Here is a 19,163-nt window from a genome sequence, read left to right as displayed (position 1 = left end):
GAGTCTGGCACCCTGGCAGGGACAGGGTTAGGAGATCCCCAAAAGGGTTTCATCCTGAACCGAGGTAGCTGGTTGTATAGAGTAGACATAACCCAAGCACCAGACCCGCTCATTACCCCGGGACCTTCAAACGTTTTTTTTTTTTTTTTTTTAAACCCTCAGACTGTCCTGAGCCTCCGGGCTCTCAGGGCTATAGGGTGTGTGATGTGGCCTTAGACAGCAAGGGTCTTGAGATCTTCAGGTCAGGGAAAGGTGAGTTTTTCTGTAGCAGCACCTGGCCTGGAAAGGCAGCTGTGGGAGCTCTTCTCATCTTTAGGGCTCCAGCTGGGCCCAGGGGTTCCCATCCCTCTTGTCAGCCCCAGAGTCCACCTGGGGCCCTCCACCTGCCCTAAGGGCCAAGGACAAGAAAAGACAGCCCTGGACTTCACAGTGCTGCCCCCTAAATTCCTATGCTTCCCAGCATCCTCAGTCCCGCTCAGTGCATAGACCTGATGGCCAGGGTGGTGGCCAGCTGGGCTCTGGCCTGAGCTCGCTGGAGATAAAAATGCAGCCAAGGCCAGTCCCCACAGTAGAGTGTCATTCTGAACCTGACAATGAGGAGAGCCTGGTCAGGCTCATGCTGTGCGAATCCTGCTTGGCCTAGGTGTGGCTTGGGGACAGGTCTTGTAGCAGCTTTGGTGACTGTTGAGATTAGCGCATATGTGCAGGTTGGTGTCACTTACTGTGGCTCCAGTCCCTGGTCCGGCCAGCCCCGTGGAAAAGCCTCTGGGTACCTGCTGTGTCCGGAGACAGGAGTCCCATCCTTAGGGCTTGGGCTCTGGCTCCCCAGGCTCTCTGGGCTCCTGTGTGCTTGAGTAAAAGGTTGTATTAAGTCCTGTGTATCACAAGGCCAAGCTGAACACCCTTAGGAATAGAGGGAGGACGTTGTTTCCAGGTCCCAGGCTATGAGCATCAAGACAGAATCCCAAGACCACTGGGCAGTGGGACCTCCTGAGTGGCTGCTTGGAGTTCTTGGGGGCAGGTGGCCCCCAGACCATGGAGTGGTGTTGTGGCAGGGCCATCCTCCCCTGCCCTATCTGCAGCTGGCCCACCTCGGGGCAGGAAGGAGTCACAACTGTTGTCTCGTCTGACCTGGGGCCCAGGGCCCTACCTTCGTAGCCACGCCCTGCTGTCGTGTAGTGTCTCCTGGGGAGTGTGTAGATGGGCCTTCCAGAGGAGGAAGGATTGTAGATGGAGGGACTAGATTGGCTGGCTTGTCTTGTCACTTGGGGGGTTTTCCTGGGTTATGTTAAAAGGCAAGAGCCTGCAGAACCAGAGCAGAGTCTTGTAGCCCTGGTTATATGGCACAGTTTCTGGGTTTTCATGACTGCTAATGCTGGCCCTCCCAGGAGTGGAATTCAAAACCAGACTAGTGCCTGGGGAACCCTTTGGAGCCTTCTGTAGCTCGCAGTTGTAGATGTCCTCCTGGCTGGGGAAGGTGAGCTCAAAGGCCAACAGCCGGAAGTCCTGTGGGGGGAGGGGAGCCCTGGAAGGGTCTCTCGGCTGAGCAAAGTCCCTGCCATCTGGCCTGGTCTACCCCCGCTGACCCAGTGTCTGCCTTGGTCCCAGCAGGGGTTGGGCTGCTTCCAGATTTGTTTTCATTTTCAATTCCCTTTATTGCTCAAACAACCTCAGGGCCACAAAAAAACAAACCGTTATCCTCAGCTGACCTCAGATTCCTGGCCTCAATTGTTTGCCATTTGCTAATTTTAGCTTCTGATCATTTCCACCCTTATCCTCCCCCCAAAGGGAGACACAGACCAAGAATAGCTGCCAGGAAGGGGGGCTGCGGTGTTTGTGGCCAGAGTTCCCACAGTGATCTGGCAGGAGGTGTGGGGCAGCTCAAGTCCTGCCCCGCCCCAGGTGGGGGACCTAGGAGGGCCCTTGGCCAGCAGCAGACCCCCTCTCCCCCTCCCCTTTCTTGCCAAAGGCCCAGCACCCACAGGGTGCTAACATGCAGCAGAGAAGAAGGACTCTTCTCTGAAGCTCTTTCTCCTTTCAAACAGAAACCAGGCTGCTGCTTAGAAACACCCTAGCAGCCTTGCCTAGTTCACAGCCCCCTGGGAGCCAGGAACTCCCCAGAGCTCCCGGACTTCAGGATCAAGTGGACATGCACAGTCTGGGATCAGACGTGGTGCTTGGCCACAGGGAGGCCCAGGAGACAGAGTCAGACTGGAAGGCCCTGGCCAGGCCCGATCCCTGCCCTGTGCACTCTGCTCCCCAAGCTGTGGGAGCGAGCACAGGGCCCGTGTAGACAAGTTACAGTGGGGAGTCCAGGGCCCTGGCCAGGCCTGCAGGGTGTCAGCCTGCCCATGAGAGGGCAGGCAGAGAGTAGCCTGTGGTATGTTGAGCTGGCTTTGGGAGAGCCAAAAGAGGGATGAGATCCAGTGAGCAGAGGAGCCCTCAGGCTGGGCTACAGCATATGGTGGCACCCCACATCTGTACAGTCAGAAGAGCGTTGGGCTGACACCCCACTTGAGCAGAGCATGTAATAGATGCCCACATCTCCAACATCCCCTGCATCCCCCTCAATGTTTTCAAGGAAATCCCAGACATCATAACATTTTATCCATTAATATTTCAGTGCCACACATTTTAAAATGAAAGTCCAGTGTATCTAATGGCAGAATAACACTAATTAAATATGGAATAAAGAAAGCCAGCCTCAAGTCACCCCAGAGGACTAGTTAGACTTGGGAAGTGGTGTGGGCCACCCCCCACCCCCAGCCCCCGTGGCAGTACTTCATTGAGGTGAAAGAAGGTACCCAGTGCCTGACTATTCTGGACACAAGTTCTTATCAGAATCAAAAGCAGCAGTAACAAAGACAGTCCCAACTGGTACTGGGGCAACAGGAGGCAAGGGAGGAGGCCCAGCTGCCCAGTAAAGGCTTTCCTCTGGTCCATGGGACCAGGGAGGAGCAAAGCGGGTGCTACACCCATACCCCTTGGATGCTGGCAGGGCCCACACCCTCACACAGCTCTAAAGGGGCGGTGGGCATAGCAAAGTGGTTCTGCATGGAAGGGCTTGGCTACCACAAATGTCTGTCCCATTTTGCAGATTGTTTTTGAAAATGTAGTAGAGTAATGCACCACATAGCACATGTAGCCTAAGGACCAAGCCTCATGCACATTTTGTGATAAACAGGTGCCTGGCTGTGCCCTTCCGTCCCGTGCCCTCTGCCAGAGGCAGGTGCTGTTGGCTTTACCCACCTCTTTTGGGATTTACCATCCTAGCTCTCAACTGCATGCTCCTGGGGGCTCTGCTTGCATTTCAGCTTTGAACATCCTGTGTTGACTTCCCATGGTGGCAGATGAGAAGTGAGCTCCCTGTCACCCCCGCCACACTAGGATGGTGGGGTATTTTGCATTAGGTCAGCGTTCAATGTTGACAGATGGCCAGGACTAACTGGATGCTAGTTGGTGGTGACCCTGGTGTCCCATTTTTAATTTCCGTTGAATTAATAGTTGTTCCTTTTGCCTGGTTTTATTAGTGCTGTTGTCCTTCACTTGTCACCATGTGGCTCTCACTGGTGTGGAGGACTGTGCTCCAGACCCCTGGTAGCTTCCTCGACTGCCCATTCCTACTGTCCTGAGACACCCCCCCCTCCCCCCACCTTCAGGCCCTGTGTCCTGGAATGCATGCCTCTGCTTTCTGGTGAAGGTGTGGAGGCCGTATCTTGGAGACATAGGTGTCTGGAAGTGTCTTGCTTCTCATCTGATTAGTTGTGGTGGAAGTGCTGGACCCAAGGCTCTGTTTCCTGCAGTGTGCCCTTTGGTGTGGCCACTGGTACCCTTGGCTTCTGGGACTCATTCTTGCACATCCTCTGGTTCATGGCCCACTTTCTGTGTTCTGGGTGCTCTCTGGGTTCCTTTTATTTATTTATTTTTTATTTATTCATGAGAGACGTGTGGGGGGGGTGTGGAGTGGGCAGAGACACAGGCAGAGGGAGAAGCAGGCTCCATGCAGGGAGCCTGACATGGGACTCGATCCAGGGTCTCCAGGATCATACCCTGGGCCAAAGGCAGGGCGCTAAACCGCTGAGCCACCCAGGGATTCCCCCCCCCCCCGGTTCCTTTTATATGGACTTGGAATTCTTGGCTGATCCTTCCATTATCTTACCTTCTCCTTCCCATCATCCACTTACTTGTCTTTTGCTCAGTTTTCTGTGAGACTTTCTCCATTTTCTCTTACACTCCCGAAATGGAGATTTTAACCTCTGCCATATCCCCCACTGTGTCTTTACTTTCAGACTCAGGTTTCTGAATTGCTGTTTTTTTTTTTTTTTTTTTTTAAGGTATTATGTATTTGAGAGAGAGAAAGTGGGAAAGATAATCTGAAGCAAACCCCACGCTGAGCACAGAGCCTGATGTGGGCCTCAGTCCCACTACCACAGGATCGTGATCTGAGCTGAAACGAAGGGTCAGACTCTTAACCAACTGAGCCTCTCAGGAGCCCCCGAATTGCGGTTTTTCAAGGAGCAGTCTTTGGTTCGTGGGTGCCATGTCTTACCTCTGGGGATGACAGATAGCTCTGGAAGTTTTCTTCTCCTGACATCGGATGGCCTCTGCAACCTCTGGATCGCCTTTTTCTGCTTGCTGGTTTGGATCTCTCACCCCACAGCCCTGGTCAGAGGCTGTCCTCTGTCTGATTGTCCCTGGTTTCTGGGGATACCGCCCAAAGGCCAGGACTGGTGCACAGACAGGCTCTGTGACTTTCGGTCCCTGCCTGTGGGGTGTAGTTTTGGCTGCAGCACTCGGATGGCCGGGTGGAGAGAGGTGGGGAGAGGGCTGGGAGTGGCAGCATGGAGCGGGCAAGCTGGTCCTTGGGCCGCCATCTGAGAGGCTGCCCTGCCTGCCATGAGCCATATCTGGGGTCTCCAGCCCAGAGCCTCCACCGCTCTGACCCACCCAATAGTAAGTTATTCTTTGGCAGGTATGGAAAAGGCAGGCAGCTGTCTGTGCAGTATACAGAAGGCTGTGGTATGTCTGTTGCTTCTTTAGTTTGGGTGCTCCCTCTCCTGGCCCCACTGGACCCTCATGAGCCTTTTGGGAGGTCACATCCTCCATAGTAACATGCTTCTTTGTTTTCTCAGCCATCCCTCTAATTTCCAGCTTCCAAATTACTATTGTTCTCTCTTTTCCCTTTCACTTAGTCCTTTAAAATCCCTTTCCTTTCATTTTAGAGGGATCTGGGGATGGGAAGGTAGTGATCTGCTGTTTATCCAGAGTTCCTGTTTGGCATGTGGGCCAGTGCAGGGAGGTTCAGGGAGAGACGAGAGGGTAAGATGAGTACGTCCCTCCTCAGCAGGAGATTCCCTTCCCATGTAGGCTCCTACCTCTGCACGGACTCAATTGTCCAGCCCCCAGGCTTCCAGCAGCCTCCTTTGGTTTTTGTCCAATGATGTAACCCAGGAATTGGCACTGTAGCCAGTGTTACAGTGAGGAATAATCTGGAAGCAACTGAAACCGTGGGAAGGAAGAAGGTCTAAACCTAAGGTTGGTAGGTTTAGGTTTCTTACTCTGGTCACGGGTCCCAAAGTAGATATCCAGGGCTGGTGTAGCAGCTCCAGGATGCCACCAGAAAGGCTCATCATCTCTTTCTCTTTAGTTATTGTAGACATGTGAATTAGACTGTGCTTTCCACCCAGGATCACATGACAGCTGCTGCTCCTACAACCTGGGAGCACTCTCCAGGCAGGAAGAAGGGCACCAGGCACATGGTCCTCTTTATCATAACAAGGTTTATCCCTTGACATATCCAGAACTCATTGGACATAGTCAGTTCACAAAGCCAATCCTAGCTGCAAGGGAGTCGGAAAGGAACCGTCTTTACCTGGTGCATTGCCACTGCAAACTTAAGTCATGTTGTCTGGGGAAAGAGGACATGAAGAATGATTGCTGGACCAGTTGACACTCTGTTGTCACTGTCACGGTTGCTGAGTGACTCCTGTGCAATTGTCCTGTGCATTGATCAGAGAAGGGTCCAGCTGGCAGAGGTGACCACCACATGAGCCAGTGCTCCCAAAGCATTTGAGGAACCTCAGAAATCATGTGCTTTCTCCATCATTTACTTTTTTCCCTAACAAGTGAGGCTGTATCAGCCATTTGTACTAGCTAAGCAGTAACTGACTTACTACTTAGAAATGAGCTGCATGATCCCAGCTGTACTGATCACAAAATGTGAATGAAATGGGTTTTCTGTAATTTTATTACCTGAACTATAGTTGTCATGTCTTCTCAGGCTCCTGTGGTTATGACAGTTTCTTAATATTTCCATGACCTTGATGGTTTTGAAGCGTAGTGGCTAGATATTTTGTAGACTGTCCCTTAGTTTGCATTTCTCTGATGTTTTTCGCATGATGACACTGGGTTTATGGTTTTTGGGGAGAAATAGCACAGAGGTGAAATGCCCTTCTCATGTCATATCAGTGGGAGAACGTTATCCACGTGATTGCCAGTGATACTTCATTTTGCTGCTCAGTTGTTCTAGCACTGGCCAGGAATCCTGGCAGGTTGGCTCCCATGTGCCTTTGACACATCTCAGTCAGATTGGTTTTTTGTGCACTTCCTTGCTTTGTGACATTAAGAAATCAGGTTTATCTTGTATTTTTTCCTGCTCTGGCCCTAGCATCATCCATTTCTCTAAGGAACCCTGATTTCCTTTTGCTTGAGAATGATATCTAGAAACCATGATCTGGGTGCTGGGTGTTCTCCCTGCTCTTGGGATGTCGCTACTTCTGGCCCCTCACGGTGGATGGACCCAGGAGACCTGTGTCCCAGCCCATTTACACACATAACTTTAATACTTTCTCTCTTGGGCCCTCTGTGTGGAGCTATACATGCATTCATTCATTAAGCAAAGCATGCATTCACACAGATGTCTCAGGTTCTGGAGCAGCCCCTGAAGAAGGACTCGTTTCCGCTCCCCACTGATCTATAACCTCCCCTCTCCAGCAGTGAGATGCTGGCTCCCACCATCCACAACGTGGCCACCTGTTCGTTCAGTCCCAGCAAACACGTGAAGCAGTTTCATAGCTATTTATATCTCATGAGAAACTAGAGCAGTGTTTAAGTACAGTTACTTATGTCTGTAGTCTTCCAGTTTCCAATCAAAACATTTTCCCAAGTTACTTAGGTCAGCTGCTTTTGCCCACCCCCTTCCCAGAGGCCACATCATACATTTGTGATGTGGTCAGAGTGTGTGGTCACGGTCTGCATTCCATGCTGGGATCCCCCAACCTCCTTCACATGCTCAAAGTTTGCATACTGTATAGTGCAGTCTGTGATGTATAGTTCTATGGGTTTTGACCAATGCAAAGTCTTGTATTCACCAACCCAGTACCAGGCAGACAGTTCCATAGCCCTAAAAGTTCTCTTTTGAGGTCAGCCACTTCTGTCCTTACAGTTTTTTTTGCCTTTGACAGAATGTCACATGAGTGGAGTCACACAATATATAGACTTTTGGATCTAGCTTCTTTCTTTTTGCAAAATGCACTTAAGATTCAACCATTTTGGTGTCTGTGAATTAGTGGCTCCTTCTTCATCATCATTGAATAGTATTCCATTGTATGGGTATACTGCAATTTGTTTATCCATTTACCTGTAGAAAGAGCTTACTTCTAATTTTCTCTGAGTATGAATAAATCTGCTATAAACATTTGTGGATGGCTCTTCCATTTGGTAGATGCCTAGGGCTGGGGTTGCTGGGTTGTGTTTTTAACTTTGTAAGAAACTGCTGAACTGTCTTACCAAATGACTGCGCCACGTTCTCAGCAGCAGCGAACAAGAGTTCCAGTGGCTCCACCGGCTTTTAGTACTGTTGGTTTTTTGGGAATTTACCTATTCTCCTAAATGTATGGTGCCACCTCATTGCTTTATTTTGCATTTCCTTAATGATGATATTGAGCACCTTTTCATGTAGTTGTTTGCCCTCTGTATATCTTGTTTGGTTGAGTGCAGATCTTTTGCTTGTTTTTAAAAATCAGATGCTTGCTTACTCTTGAGATTTAAGAGTTCTTTATATATTCTGAATATGAGCTTCCTTTACTTGTGATCAGTCTCAAATGAAGAACATTTTTATCGAGTAAATAAACCTGAATCCTTAATTGTAGGTTCCAAACTCATGTCCTTGTCCTTGTTTGAGGAAACTTCAGAAAAAAAACAACTGAAATGTCATTCTTTGGTTGTCTGCAGTTGTCACGGCTGTGTGTGCAGTAGATCACATACTCCCAGAACAGAGCAGGTGACAGCATTCTGGCTCCCAAAGCAGGGGAATGCTCCCTTTGAGATGGCAAAGGAAAGGGAGGGCGGGGATCAGGGAGCTTGACAGGAGTCACTCACTGTTCAGTCCATGGAAAGTGTTCCTGGGTCCCCTTTGGAGACAGTGGTGTGACCATCAGAATAGATGAGAAACCTTTGAGGCACCTCACTTGAGTCCACTCATCACATTTGGTCACCTGGGACTGTTGAGGTACAGGATCTGGAAGTGGGAGTGGGAGCTCATATACCTCTATCCATGTCCCTTCGGGGTGTGTGTGTGTGTGTGTGTGTGTGTGTGTGTGTGTGAAGGGGGTGGGGGACCTCTAGAGCCTTTGTGTGGGGTGGCTTCTGGCTGCCTGCTGGCAGAAATTACTAGTATTTTATTATTGCTGTTTTAAATGGGACCTTGGGAACGGAAATTTTCAAATGTGTTTTGTAACCCTAAGCAAAAGGGGGGAAAACACCTTTGTGAAATTTCTGGCATGTGCTCTTTTGACCTTTCTAGGCACATGCACTCATGCATGTCAGTTAGTGCTACTCCCTCACCAGAGGCCAGAGGTGCTGAGTCCTATGGAAGCATGTCCAGTTCCTGAGCTGGACCGTGGGTGAGCTGTTACTATTTTGTGACAAAGGTTTATAATATGTCTACTTAAATACACCTGTATAGAGAGACATGTATACATCCCATTTCATGAGATAACATGAAATGCAGCTCAGTTGGAAAGTACAGGAATGCAGAAAGGACTATCACACATGAATCCCATCTTCTCATGATAATAGATGTGTTTCCTTCCTGCCGTTCTGGCTATGTAGCATGTGCATTTCCTGCAGGCATTGGGAACAGTGGGGCTCAGTGGCTCGGCAGTTTGTTTTCTTGATTGGTCTGTGCTAATAGGACTACTTATATGTGGACCCTTGTCTGTGGCTTCTGAGACTTCAGAAAGGGACAGCTAGGCAGCCTCCATGCTAACCCATTCTTTGTCTCCTTACCTTTTGACACCTGAAGCCTGGTTCCGGTGACCTTAGGGGTGACAGCAAGGAGCACCAAGCCACTGACATCCCACCTCAGGATCTCCCTAGCCTGGGCAGCTTGTTCCAGCTTTTGCTGGCCCTCCCTTGGCATCAGGCTAACCCAGGGTAGCCCTGGGTCATAGAGTCCCCTGCAGAGCTGTCACTTGAAGAAGAGGACACTCTGGGAGCCAGTAGGGATTAGAGTACAGAGTGGCATCTGCTTCCCTTCCTGGACGGTACACTCCGGGTCAGCTCCCTTAGTGACCTGTTCAAGGTTAGGCAGAGGAACGGGGTTGAGCATGAGACAGGACGGGTGGGGGAAGGGATCGGCTCAGAGAAGCAATGGGCAGGCCCTGGGATGGGGAAGGGGCTGGACTCTGCCCTGAACCTGAAACAGCCCTGGGAATGTTCTTCTTTCTACACAACAGTGTAGGTTTCTGCAGGTGGGGAGAGGGCTGGCTGGTGAGGATGGCAAGTGGTCACCTCCTTTCTGGCAACATTACTCAGATTTACTGAGGAGCAAGGCCTCTCTTGCTTACTGTGTAGTATCCTGTTCTCTGCAGGTGGTTTTTTGAACAAAACAGTTTTCCTAGAACATACCAGGTATAAATCACTCCAAGTGGCTGAAGCTGTAGTGGATCTAGTGACCTGGGCTACTGATGGAGAGGCCCCAGGAGCTTTCTGGGCTCTTCCCTGAGTGTCTGAAGCAGTTACTTGGCATTTTCAGCTGTTCTAGAAAAGGTAGGTCAGTGACTGGCTTTTTTTGCCTTTTTTTTTTTTTTTTTGCCTCAGCTCCCTCAAAAGCCAAAAGCATTTTAGGACTAGAGAAAAATGGCTTGTTTTTATTCTGATTTATTTGCTTTATGAAACCAGCTCTGACAAATACCTTGTTTTGCTATGTTCTCTTTGAAACCTTGTGACTTACTTTTTTTCTTTTCCCCCTGAGGGAAACTGGCTGCTGCTTTGGGTACCAGGAGCAGGCCAAGTGTAGGTGCTGGTTTAGGGGAAGAGCCTCTGCTCCCCAGGGCCACTTCTTAGCTCCATTATTTTGAGTCTGCTGCCTCACAGTGCTCAGTCCTTCTCAGGCAGGTAGGCAGGCAAGCAGGGCCTCTTGTAGAAGAGCTACCCGGTTCATCCACATGTTAGGTATGGCCACATGCCACAGAAGGCTGGTGACTACCTGTCAAGGCCCCCAGCAGGTAGAGTGGCCCAGTGCTACTTGACTGGGTGAGGGATGATGCTGGGGAACTCCCTTCCCTGGGAAGCTGGGAGCCTCAGGGTACCGAGGGTGGCACTTCATTCACACCATTGTGTGCTGGGCATCAGGGCCTTCATCTGTGAGATAGGCCCTTGGCCAAGATGCTCCCTCTTCTGCTCCTCCCCACCCCCACCAAGGACCCAAGGACGCTAATTGCTGGGGTCAACCTGAGCAGCTTGCCATAGCAGTTCCTGCTCCACAGCAGGGAGAGGCTGTGGTAATGTCTTCCTTCTAAGTGAAATTTAGACACAGAGGGCCCAGCCATTCTGGGTGTGTGGCCTTGGTGAAGTTATTTTGACATTCCACCCTTAGCCCCCATCTCAGAGACAGGTTTCATCTTGACGCCCTTCTGTCCTTCAGGATAGAGTTACATGAGCTTCCGTCTGTCCAAAGTCAAAACTGCGTACCTGTGAAGCTCTGTGCTTGCAGATGCCTGTGCTGTGCATTTTCCTCGCCTCTGGGGCAGCTGTGGCCAGGCTGGGTCCCTGTGGGCCAGGCCCACCCAGGAGGCAGCGGGGAGAGGCAGAGGGTGAGGAAATGAAGGCTGGGGCAAGGGTGGTGGGGAGACACAGGAAGAGGAAGTGGAACAGAATGGTTGCCCAAGGCTCTCCAGAGAAGGGCCCCTCCCTTGGTTGCCTAGAGAGTCCTGGGTGTGGGCATGGGGCCTTGGGGTGGTGAGTAGGGCAGCAGTTCTCTCTGCCCCGCACCCTCCCCTGGGGCCCTGGCTGACCTTGATGAGTTTCGTTTCTTTGGGGAGGGGGTGGTGTGCGTGGCCTCAGGTTGGATTGTCTGTATCTAGGAGCACCTTGGCTTCTCCACAAGTCCCTGCAGACCTCCCTGGTGCCACCCCAGATGTCACAGCTCCACACAGCCTGCCTGAGGCTTTTTTGCCCCGGCCCCCCACACACACCCAACCCCCCCCCTTCCTTCCTCCCTCCCTCCCTCCCTCCCTCCCTTCCGTCCCTTCCGTCCCTTCCCTCCCTTCCCTTCCTTCCCTCCCTTCCTCCCTTCCTCCCTCCCTCCCTCCCTCCCTCCCTCCCTCCCTTCCTTCCTTCCTTCCTTCCTTCCTTCCTTCCTTCCTTCCTTCCTTCCTTCCTTCTTCTTTCAGTCCAAGAGCAAACCCTTTCCTAGAAGCCCACACCGTCCCCTAGTTCCCACCTCCTTACCAGCCCCTGGCAGAGGGGACCAGGGCACTGGTTCTCCTGCCTTGAATGTATGGCCTGCATCCTGACAGTGGCTAACTCACCTGGCGCACCTGGCACATCCTTGGAGGCCGGTTCTCTGCCCTCCAGTCGTAGGAGGGTGGCCCCGGCACGTGGTATCTAGGAGGCTGGAGGGGCCTCTCACACCTACAGTTACAGATCTGAGTCTGCTGCTGCTCACCTTCTTCCCCCTTGCCTTCTAAGTCACACCAGGTCTGTGAAACTATCAGGGAGCACCCTCCAACAAAACAACTAGCAGTAAAACCCATGGACTTGAGCCCTGGAAGTCCTGCCCCAGAAACCCCTGCCAGCAAGGTAGATTGGGCCTCCTCACCAGTTTTGAGTTTCCCCTCTTCCAGGGAGCTCCCTTGCCCCCTCCCCCATTCCCAGGAGGATCTATTTTAAGGGGAGCTTTCAGGATTGCATTTGGAATATGCTGAGGGATATGCCAGGCCCCATGTGATGTGAGTGTGCCTGGCCAGGAAGGCATAGAATATTGTTCCTTCAACTCCTGTTTGAAATTTTGCATTATTTGTGTCTAGTGTTTCCTAATTTGCTGTGGATTCTTGTTTTTGATTTTTTGAATAGGTAATAAATATGTTAGCGTGTTTTGAAATCCAAGAAATTGAAGCCGTTTTCAAGATTTCCCTCCAGCCTCCCAGCCCTCCGTCACCAGGTCATCTCCGTTCTGACTTTCTTATGTATGTTTCTGCACAAATGCGCAGATACATAGGTGTACACACACCGTTTATTCTATTTTACACATTCTGCTCCAAACCTCACTTTCTTCCCTCAACAGTACCACTTTAGAGATCTCCCCCTGTCAGTTCAGAAGGAATCCATTCCACTTGTTCAGAGTATTCCATTATATGGGCGTTCCAGAATTGACTTATTATTAACAGGCCCCCATGGAAGGATGTGAGTTGTTTTGAGGCTTTTGCTGCCTTGAATAATTAGGCACATATTCCATTTTGTAGCTGTGCAGGGATGTGTATAGAATAGGTTCCCAAAAGTTGTTTTGTGGCATCAAAGGTGGTACACATTTGTAACTATGAGTAGTATCGCCAAGTTGTCCTCCGTAGAAGTTGGGGCAATGTGTACTTCCATTGGTGAGTGTGAGAGTAGTTCGTGTTCCTGCAGCTTCGCTGCCTAATAGGTAAAAAAATAGGGTTTCAGTGGAGTTTAGTTTGCATTGGCATTCTGATGGGTGAGGCTGAGCATCTCTGCAGATGCTGGGAGTCCTTTGTGTTCTTTTTACCAACTACCTTACAGCCTTTGCCCATATTTCTGTTAGGTGTTGGTTTTTCCTCTTCTGCACCCTCTTTATGTATCAGAAAGTAGGGCTTCCTGGTGTGAGCTGCAAATATTTTTTCCTTGGATTGTCATTTATCTTCTACCTTTGCTTCTGGTGGCTTTGTCCTTGGAGAAGTATTTTATACTTTTGTAGTCAAATTTATCAGTCTCTTCATTTATGGCTACTGGAGTTTGATTCATAGAAAGAACTTCTACCTAGCATGGTCCTTACTTTCTTTCCAGATGCTACTTAGCTGTCCTTAAACATTTTTTTAGACCCTCTCCCCTCCACCCATATGAGATGTTCATTTACACTAAATGTTTCCCACTGTTTTAGGGTTTAGTTCTGGCATTTCTCCTGTCCATTGGTCAATTATCACCTTATGTGGCAGTATGTTGAATATCTGATGGTCCACATCATTCTTTATTAGTTTTCCTCACTATTTCTATTTGTTTGTTTCTCTGTAGGAATTTTAGGATCAAATTACCCTACTCCAAAACAAAGCAAGGCAACACCAAAAACACCTACTTTAAAAATACACTTGTATCGATTGTAGAAAGGTAGATTTTGTTTTAACTATGTCCCCAAGGCTATATGTCATAGTCTTCAACCTCTCTTTATATCCTGCCACCTCTGGCTCCTGCAAGAATGAGTGTAAGGCAGCATGTGATTAGCAACACTCCTATACCCCATAACAGCAGCAGGAGACCAGGGTGCCCTGGGGCAGGGGCAAGGCGGGGGGGTGGGGGGGGGGGTTGGTGGTGGTGGTGGTGGTGGCAGTTCCAGCAAAGATGAATACTCACTGGTGTGGGGCTTCAGTGTGTAACCAGTGGTTCCCACCATGGTCATTTGCCAGTGGCTTGCTCATGAGAGCCCCTCTCAGGGGGCTCAGGGGCCCAGGAGCAACCCCCCCCCCTTCCAACCAGTGATAACAGTGTCTCTCACATGGGCAAGTATGTGCCCATTTAAACCTTAGGTAACTGTAAGAAGGAACAGACAGGATGACAGCCCCTGAAGCCATCAATAAATGAGCAGGGATGTGGGGTAGGGCAGGGGCTGACCACTTTAGCGGTGGCTTCCATTCAGAAAGCACCTCTCCTGCTACAGGCAGAGTCCCAGGGAAAGAGGGGTCCCCACTGAGTGGCACCTCTCCCTCCTGCTGGGCCTCACCTCTCTCCTGCTGTACCACCGTGGGTAAGGGCTTCCAGCTGGGGCTTCCTAGGAGGTAAAGCATCTTCACGACAGCTCCATGGGGGTCTGTAAACCACGGACATTTTCAGTAATGAGTGGAGTAACCAGTGACCTCTGGATGAAAGGAAAATCTGCTTTCTGCCACAGGGGACAAGCCTTTCTGCTGACCTGGAGTCTGCCTGTGGACCTGGGTTTCCTTGGAGGCTGGCAGCTGATTGGCTCCAGTGGCTGGCCGCCTGCCAAGCTGCCCCAGAGTGGGAGGGTGAGCAGGAGGGATTCCCTGAAGTGAGAAACATGGCAGTGTTGAAGTGGGGAGCTGGAGGTGGCCACATGCCAGTGGCCGCAGATCAGAGCTATCTGTTGATGAATGACAGCTCATTTGCTGGCAGTGAATAGCCAGGACCTGGGTGCTGGGGCCTGGGAGCCTGGGAAAAGCTGTATCTCTGTGGAAACCTTTCTTTGTGCTTCCCTCTGAATCTCTGACCAGCCCTGCCCTTCAGAACCATCAACTCCCCACACACATACCCATGTGGATTCCTTGTGCTCACTGAGGTCCGTTCATGTGATTTCAGTCGATGGATCCATCTGCCCTTCTCTCTGGGGGCCTTCTGTTCAGAGCTGCATCCCCTCCCTTCTTTCTCCCACAGAGGGGAGCTCAGCAAGCCTTCCTAGAGCCCTGGCTGGTATAGCCAGCCTGAGCTGAGAAGAGCCAGCAGGAGGCTGGGGGGCCAACAGGGCAAGGCACTTAACTGCCCACAGGCAGAAAAGGCTTTAGTCTACAGACTTTATTCTGGTCCTGGCTCCATGTGAAGCACTGGGAGGCAATACAAAAGGACCCCCCAGACTGCCCACAAGAGGCCCCCAGATAGAAAAGAACTGCCATGTGCAGGTGCTGTTGGAGCCAAGAGGGACCCACTCACCTGTAGGAGTTGGCAGTTTGGCCAGAACTGGTTGGAGCAATTGAGATAATTGGGAGCATGCCCTTTGGACAGGAGTCAGAGCTGGATGGAGTCTCCCTGTGGCAGGAGCCTGAGCTCAGGGCATGAGCTAAAACATGCACACTTCCCAAGCAGTACCTGCAGGGTGCTGGAAGGGGGCGGGGGCAGGGCCCAGGGCTGGGTGCCCAGTCAGGGGCTCAGGCGGTAGGAAAGCCCCTGTGCTCCCAGTCTGGCCTCTTGTAGCTTCTGGGAGGAACAAGCTGTCCCAGCCCAGGCCTGTGGCTTGGGCAAGAGGAGCATGTGGGACGCAGTGTTCCCTGATAAGATGAGGCAATCACTCTCACAGCCTCACTGCAGCGCCAGAGAACATTTATGTAACCCCTGCCCTGCGCCTATGAGCCCTTGGCCTTGGCGCCCCTGCTGCCCAGCTGCCCCTCCCTTACTATGCACTAACAGCACCATGCCCTATATAGGCCAGTTATCCCGAGGCCCAGAGTCCTGGCCCTCACAGCCTGGCACCTGCAGGCCCCTCCCCCAGCTCCCCCCCCCCTTGACCCCGACCTTCCCCTAGCTTCTCTCCTTCCCTACCTCCCTGTGTACCTAGTACCCTTCATCTCACTCCGCCTTCCCCTCCCAAGGCCCTCTCACCGTTCAGCCCCACAGCCCTAATCCTGGTCCCGTGCAGCCCTCCCTTCATTGTAAAGAGAGGGCCAGGGGATTGGAGGGGGCCCATGCCAGGCTTAGGCTTCAGGCAGGAGGCTGCAGGGGGCTGAGCTCTTATCAGGGTTCTGGAATCCTCCATCAGGTCACTTCTGAGCTAGACTGAGCACTCCCCTTATGATGACCCTGTGGTACTATTGCTGCCTATCTATCACATGCCCAAGAGGAAGCAGATGCAGAATTTAAGCCCAGCAGAAGGGATGCTAGGGTTCATTGAGTCTGGGCCAACTTCTCGTAGGGCCTGGACCTGCTCCAGTCTGGGTGTGCTCCCTGTATACTAACTCAGCCCAGTCACACCAAACTTGAGGTCGGTCCTTAGAAGAGTGAGGCCCAGGGACACCTGTAGGTACCTGAGACCCCTCTAGGAAGCCATAAGGTCAAAACTATTTTCAAAATAATAACATTATTCTTTTTTCTCTAAAAGAATACAGTGGAATATTCCAAAAGCTACATGATGTGTGATGACATCATCCCTCTGACAGCTACTGGAATAGCTGTAGTTTTTAGTTTAAATTGTTTTGTTTAATTTCTAGTATGATAAATATCAATGGATATAGTCCACATAAATAGTCTTTGGATCCCTCTCTACAAATACGAGAAACACCGTCATGGATGACTGTTTGCCTGTCTGGCTTGCTTTCCCCCACCTGTTCTCAATTCTCCTGGCTGTTCCTCATTAGCCTCCTGGGTGCTGCTTGCATGTCACCATGTAGAGGCCAGCCCAGCCAGACCCTGGTGCTGCTCCTTGCCAGCATGAATCATAAGTGTTTTCTCCATCTGTTTATAGACCAGTTTATTGCCATCTGCCCTCCTGGAATGGGCTGACAGAGGTATAAAGGATGAAACAGGGAGGACCCTGTCTGCATAATGACCCAGTCCCCAAGGCCAGTCATTGGATCCATGTTCAGTAAAAGTGCCAAGCTGCTGATGCCCAGACGGACCAAGAGCCGTGAGTGGCCTAGGGGTGATCCCGAGCTTTCCCTACCTTCTGCTGCTCTAGGCTCCTTGGTACCAGCATCCCATCCTACTGGATGCTGTAGTTCTCTACGGCCCTGACATCATTGTAACTAATCTATAATTACACCCTATAATGCCTCCCAGAGCTGCAAGCATAAGGACCCTAAAAAGGATAAGCCCCCCTGTGAGGGCCCAGAGCTTATTAGAAAGCAAAGGTGACTTTGAATTTGGGTTCATCCTCCCCTACTCCCACCTCAGGCCTAAATTTAAGAAGACACAGATGACAAAAAGAATGGATAAGAGCAAACATAATAACTTAAACATTTCAAGGGTAAGCATTTGGCATATGCCAGGCACAGTGCCACGATCTGGTTGCATGTGACCCCATGGTACAATCACCATGTGTACCCCACTATGGGGATGGGGTAGTATATTCATTTCCTATGGCTGCCATAACATATTACCATAAACTAGGTGACTTTAAACAACAGAAATGCACTTTCTCACTGTTTTAGAGGGCAGAAGTCTAAGATCAAGGTGTTGGCAGCTCACTCCTCTGCTGACCTCTGTTCCTTCTGACAGCTCTCCTGGTGGGGGGGGGGGGGGCGGGGGGAATCCATTTCATGTCTCTCTCCTAGTTTCTGGAGCTGTCTACAATGCTTGGTGTTCCTTGGCTTTTGATGTATCACTCCAGTCTCTTCTGTCATTGCTTGGCCTTCTCTTCTATGTCCTTTCCCCTTCTTTTCTAAGGACAATTGTGATCTCATTAAAGATCCTTACCTTAATTATATCTACAAAGACCCCTTTTCCAAATAAGAAAAAGGATTTGAGGATTCCTTGGTTCAAAGAATTAGGACTTGGATGTCTTTTTAGGGGGGCACTCTTTACCCCACCACAGAGGACAGAGGTACTTACCTGAGGCTGGATCATTAATACACTGTGAAGATAGGTCTACACCTCATCCGTCAGACTTGGCACACCAAACTCTTCAACTCAGCACACAGTCACATAGAAATGAAACCACTGTATTTAATGCTGGACTTTTCAAACATTTAGTGACCGTTGTGTATTGTGAAATTCCTAGAGTGGACTTAGCATGCATCATTTCTCAAAACTTTATTGTTGACAAGATTTTTTCCTCTGAGAACCGATTAACAATGTATTTAATTCTAAAAAGACACATAACATAGAAGAGCTTTTAAAACAACAAAAATCCTGTTCCCAGTGCAGCCTCACTCCACAGCACTGCTCTGATTTTAGTTGTCTTGGTGATTACTGACATAAATAACCTATACGATTTTTTTTACTGTTTCTTGATGTATCATATTTAGATTTGATCTGTTATCTCCCTGCCATGAAATTTAAGGATTTAACTCATTCCTACCCCTCCCCTCCTCTCCTCCCGAATTGATGGATATATTATTCAAATTTTTTTATTATCCTTATAACTTTAACCTCATTTAGACATTTCCTTTGTTCATATGTGTGTTCCTACCATTTTCTTAAATCTACATTCTCTACTGAGGCCATGAGTCAGTTGTATGGGTTTTGTCTTTAACAGTGATTCTAAACACTGACAACTAACTAGTGTGCTAGGGTTCACATGACCATGACTGTGAAAGGATTGCTTCCATATGCCAGGGCCTGTGCAGGGATTTCATTCCCTCCTGCTGCCTCATGGGGTTGTTGTGAAAGATAAATAACATAACATACAAAAAGCCCCTTAATCAGTGTTTGGCTCAGAGCTCTTCCCTGATTGCTCATAGTCTTGTAGCATTTTAGTTTGCTTCAAATTTAGACCCCAGTTTTTTGCATGTCTTCTATTTTTCCTGGAGTTTCTAATTGCCTCTCTTTTTCCTTTTAACCAAAGAATTGTATGTGCCTTTACTGTGTCCTGAAGTTTATTCAGCCTCTTAATCATACCTCTGATGCATGGAACTCACTTTCTTCTTAGAACTATCCCCCTGTGAATCCTGCCTCGGTGGTCCCCAGGTCTCTGCTTCACTCTCCTGAACGCTCTTCATTTTTCACTCACTTCTTTGACTTCTTGTTTTTGGTTTTTTTTTTTTTTCTCATTTTTGCTGCAGTTTGAGAGCTAAACTTAGAAGACTCTATTTCTTTGTCATCTAGAATCCTGTGTGATTTATGAGAAGTCTAGTGTGTGTCCCAGCCTTATTCCCTTACAGGTAACTTGGTGTTTGTTTCTCACCTCTTTAAGAAGTTTTGTGGTCTCTTTTTACCCAGTGTTCTGACATTGCAGAATTTCTCACAGCAGGAGCCTTTACTCACTACCC

At 49.8% G+C, this 19,163-nt stretch overlaps 1 protein-coding gene and 1 long non-coding RNA gene across 3 annotated transcripts in view; one reads left to right on the top strand and one right to left on the bottom strand.

Moving 5' to 3' along the window:
• The window catches only part of KLF13 (KLF transcription factor 13), a 50,397-nt gene that overhangs the window by 23,345 nt on the left and 7,889 nt on the right, over positions 1-19,163 (top strand). The gene's annotated exons all lie outside the window — the stretch shown is intronic.
• Positions 12,163-15,470, bottom strand: LOC140615871 (uncharacterized). Of its 2 annotated transcripts, XR_012016384.1 has the most exons (5): positions 15,175-15,470; positions 14,423-14,534; positions 14,234-14,320; positions 13,592-13,703; positions 12,163-12,918 (listed from the first exon to the last, which is right to left on the bottom strand). It is a non-coding gene; the product is annotated as an uncharacterized lncRNA (long non-coding RNA). The 2 variants fall into 2 exon arrangements; XR_012016382.1 differs by lacking the exon at positions 13,592-13,703.

This window comes from Canis lupus, chromosome 2, assembly GCF_048164855.1.
Source record: "Canis lupus baileyi chromosome 2, mCanLup2.hap1, whole genome shotgun sequence".
Lineage (NCBI taxonomy): Eukaryota > Metazoa > Chordata > Mammalia > Carnivora > Canidae > Canis > Canis lupus.
The sequence above is the reverse complement of the archived record's forward strand: the minus strand, read 5'-3'. Positions and strand labels throughout refer to the sequence as shown.